This window comes from Myxine glutinosa, chromosome 2, assembly GCF_964187855.1.
Source record: "Myxine glutinosa chromosome 2, kmMyxGlut1.1, whole genome shotgun sequence".
NCBI lineage: Eukaryota > Metazoa > Chordata > Myxini > Myxiniformes > Myxinidae > Myxine > Myxine glutinosa.
In genome coordinates this window covers 124,619,853-124,624,852 of record NC_136262.1, presented here as the reverse complement: position 1 = coordinate 124,624,852, position 5,000 = coordinate 124,619,853, and positions in this window count along the sequence as shown.

Genomic DNA, 5,000 nt, shown 5'->3' with positions numbered 1-5,000 from the left:
TTATTGTGAGGCAGTTGCAGGAGAAGTACATGGAGCAGAGGAAGAAGTTCTTTCTCGGGTTTGTTGATTTGGAGAAAGCATTCGACAGGGTTCCACGTGAAGTAGTGACATCGGCATAGAGGAAGTTAGATGTGGAGGAATGGTTGATCAGAGAAGTGATGGCAATGTACAAAAGAACGCGCACAGCTGTAAGGACGAAGGACGGGAACAGTGGTGAGTTTGGGGTGAAGGTGAGAGTGCATCAGGGGTCGCCACTAAGTCCACTACTATTTGTAGCTGTGATGGATGTGCTGGCTCAGAACGTAAAGGAGGGTTTACCGTGGGAGTTGTTGTATGCAGATGATCTGGTGTTGATTGTGGAAAGTATGGATGAACTGAAGGAAAAGATGAACAAGTGGAAGGAATGTATGGAGACAAAAGGTCTGAAGGTGAATATAGGAAAGACGAAGGTGATGGCAAGTGGTAAAGCATGTGGTGAAGTGGAAAGAACTGGGAAGTGGCCATGTGCTGTGTGCAGGAAAGGTGTCGGAGTGAACTCCATTCAATGTACAATGTGCGCTGAGTGGGTTCATCAAAAATGTAGTGGTCTGAGAGGGTCATTAACCAGTGTGGCAGCTACGTTCAAATGTAAGGTGTGCACAGAGGGAGTTGCAGATGGAGGAAATGTTGAGTTGGATCTTGGAGACGGCGTGAAGCTGGAAGGTGTGAAAACATTTTGCTACCTCGGAGACATGCTGAATGGAGAAGGTGGATCAGACTCGGCAACGGTTGCTCGAGTGAGATGTGCAAGGAAGAAGTTTCGGGAACTGAGTGGCATGCTGATGAGGAGGGGAGTGTCGTTGAAGCTGAAGGGAAAGGTGTATGCTGCATGTGTGAGAAGTGTTATGATTTATGGGAGCGAGACATGGGTCATGAATGTGGAGCAGCAACGAAGGCTGGAAAGGGTGGAAATGCGAATGGTTCGGTGGATGTGCGGAGTATCGTTGAGAGAGAGGAAGACAAATGATGAATAGCGAAAGATGATGGGAATAGAGCCTGTGATTGATGCTGTGAAGAGGAACAGGTTGAGATGGTTTGGTCATGTGTTGAGGAAGGATGAAAGTGACTGGTTGAGAAGAGTGATGGAAATGAATGTAGAAGGAAGTAGAGGACTGGAAGATCGAGAAAGACTTGGCTAAAGATGGTGGAAGAAGAAATGCGGGCAAGGGGGTTAACAAGGAGATGCAGAAAAAGGGCAAAATGGAGAAGATTGTCATGGGGGACCGCAAGGCTAACCCCCGCGCTTGCAGGGAAAATGGCCTTGAAATGCATGTTGTTGTTATATATATATATATATATACACATGTATATATATATATATATATATATATATATATATATATATATATATATATATATATATATATATATATAGGTGTGTGTGGGTGTCCGTGTGTGTGTGTGTGTGTGTGTATACATATGTGTGTGTATATATCTATATATATAAAACACAGTTTGTGTGTGTGTGTGTAATGTTACCGATAGACTCCTAAACGGAGAGGCTTACGTGCTTGATATTTGGCATAGACATGGCCATTGAGCCTGGGACGAACATGGCCGAACTCAAAATATTTGACGATCCATATTTTTTATTCATATTTACCTCAGCGCATTTCAGCGCACGGAATCAACGGAATCAGAGCAGGTGGGCGCTGATTCGCTCAGAGCGATCACGTGATGACGCTATGAACGCTATGACAAAAAAAAAACGCTATGAACGATATGACGCTATGAACGATATTAACGATATGACGCTGTGACGCTATGAAAAAAAAAATCGCTATGACGCTATGGAAAAAAAAAAAAAAAAATCGCTCGCTTTACCAAGGGGCTCGCTCTCCCCCCGTTCCCCTCCCCTCCCCCCTCCCCTCCCCAGCCCGGCAATGCCGGGTACTTCTGCTGGTATATATATATATATATCTATCTATAATTCCATTAATCTCTGTGTGTATGTGTGTATGTGTGTTTGTATGTGTGTATGTGTGTATGTGTGTATGTTTGTCTGTGGACCGCTGTTTCTCGACAACTACCGGTCCGATATACTTGAAACTTGCCAGGTATATTGCTGGGACCCGAGGATGTGCCTTTTCAAGGTTTGAAATTAATCGGACAAGTAGTTACCGAGCTATGGCGATTTCTTTACCAAACACCGCAAGCCGTTCGCTTTGGACCAAACCATTTCATGTAAATAGAGGGGGGGGTTCTGTGGTCGTTGCGAATGGACCAAACCATTCATGTAAATAGAGGGGGGGGGGTTCTGTGGTCGTTACTGCCACGTGGTTTCAAAGTTTTTTTTTTGTTGTTGTTGTTTGCACGCATGTTTTTTTGCACCCACGTACGGGCACGCCCTAGGATGTTTACACACACACACCCCTACACAAATTTTTTTTTTTTTTTTTTTTTGGCAAGGAACGGGCACCCACGTACGGGCACGTCCTAGCTTATATATAGTACGGGCATGCCTAGTATATATAATACTAGCAGAAGTACCCGGCATTGCCGGAGGGGAGGGAGGGGAACGGGGGGGGAGGGGAGAATAGGGGGGGGGGGGGAGAAGAGGGGGAGGGGGAGAAGAGGGGGAGAGAGGAGAAGAGGGCGAGGGGGAGAGGGGAGAAGAGGGGGGGGGAGAGGGGAGAAGAGGGGGGGAGGGGGAGGGTGAGGGATGGGAAGGGGTGGGAGGGGGAGAGGGGAGGGGTAGGGGGAGAGGGGAGGGGTAGGGGGAGAGGGGTAGGGGGAGAGGGGAGGGGTAGGGGGAGAGGGGAGGGGTAGGGGGGAGGGGAGGGGAAGGGGAAGTTGAGGAGGGGGAAGGGTAATGATGGGAGGGGAAGGGGGAGGGGGTTGGGGGAGGGGTAATGAGGGGAGGGGAAGGGGGGAGGGGGATGGGGATGGGGGAGGGGGAGGGACGAGGGGAGGGTGGAGAGGGGAGTGGGGGAGGGTGGAGGGGAGGGGGGAGGGGTGGAGGGGAGGGGAAGGGGGAGGGGGAGGGGTGGAGGGGAGGGGTGGAGGGGAGGGGGAGGGGGGAGGGGGGAGGGGGAGAGGGGAGGGGTAGGAGGGGAGGCGGAGGGGTAGGAGGGGAGTGGGAGGGGTAGGAGGGGGAGGGGGAGGGGTAGGGGGGGAGGGGGAGGGGTAGGGGGGGAGGGGAGGGGGAGGGGTAGGGGGGAGGGGGAGGGGTAGGGGGGGAGGGGGAGGGGTAGGGGGGGAGGGGAGGGGAGGGGGGAGGTTACATTACACCGATTTACATTGGAAACTGCTGAAATATGTACGCAACTTCAACTTAGCACAGTTTAGTAAATACTCGAGATAAATCCATGCGGTAAAAGATTGCTGGTAGAGTTGCTAAGACCTACGACTTAGAAATTCCACCTGGACACACTTCAGGGGGCACTTCAAAGGGGAGATGTGCTTATTCTTTCTAAAAAATATTTTAGGTGTGGTATAGACACGATATTTCTAATATTTGCATGCATCGGTTTCAAAAATCGAGCAAATATGGTAAATATTACTCACGTGAAACCAGGATCCGTCTCGGTGGTAGCCATCCATGAGTGTGTCGATGTCACATGATCAGTCATGAAGAGTGGTTAAGTCCAAAATATGACATACCATGGCATAAAAACGATTTGCCCGCAAAGCATTGCACCGCAACGGCGGTCACAGAGTGCCATGCACACTGCACAGCGTGACGTAAGTAGTGCGCGCAGCGCCCGTGGCGGAATTACCGGTCCCTATCAAAGACATTTAATTCATATCGCACAAAATCGACAAAAATCGACACAAAACACGATCGCTTTTCGCTCTGAATTACGTGCAAACGTGTGACGGAAATCACCATCGCCCAGCATCGAATGCCAACCAAGATGGCGCCCTGGTAACTGCATCTCCACCTATGTGGAGTGAATCATGAATGGCAATGGTCACATCACGTGATTCGCTCTGAGCGAATCAGTCTCGCGGCGGGGATGGAACATCACGTGATCGCTCTGAGCGAATCAGCGAGCTGTTCTGACACCGGCTGAGATTAGCGGGTACTTCCCTGAAATGCGCTGAAGTAAATATGAATAAAAAATATGGATCGTCAAATATTTTGAGGTCGGCCATGTTCGTCCCAGGCTCAATGGCCATGTCTATGCCAAATATCAAGCACGTGAGCCTCTCCGTTTCGGAGTCTATCGGTAACATTACACACACACACACACAGTTTTATATATATATCTATCTATCTATAATTCCATTAATCTCTGTGTATGTGTGTATGTGTGTATGTGTGTATGTGTGTATGTGTGTTTGTATGTTTGTCTGTGACCGCTGTTTCTCGACAACCACGGGTCCGATATACTTTAAACTTGCCAGGTATATTGCTGGGACCCGAGGATGTGCCCTTTTCAAGGTTTCATATTAATCGGACAAGTACTTACCGAGCTATGGCGATTTCTTTACCAAACACCGCAAGCCGTTCGCTTTGGACCAAACCATTTCATGTAAATAGAGGGGGGGGGGTTCTGTGGTCGTTGCGAATGGACCAAACCATTCATGTAAATAGAGGGGGGGGGGTTCTGTGGTCGTTACTGCCACGTGGTTTCAAAGTTTTTTTTTGTTGTTGTTGTTTGCACGCATGTTTTTTTGCACCCACGTACGGGCACGCCCTAGGATGTTTACACACACACACCCCTACACAAATTTTTTTTTTTTTTTTTTTTTGGCAAGGAACGGGCACCCACGTACGGGCACGTCCTAGCTTATATATAGTACGGGCATGCCCTAGTATAAATAATTCCAGTAATCTCTGTGTGTGTGTGTGTCTGTGTGTGTGTCTGTGTGTGTGTCTGTGTGTTTGTTTGTCTGTGACCGCTGTTTCTCGACAACCATGGGTCCGATATACTTTGAAACTTGCCAGGTATATTGCTGGGACCCGAGGATGTGCCTTTTCAAGGTTTCATATTAATCGGAGAAGTAGTTACCGA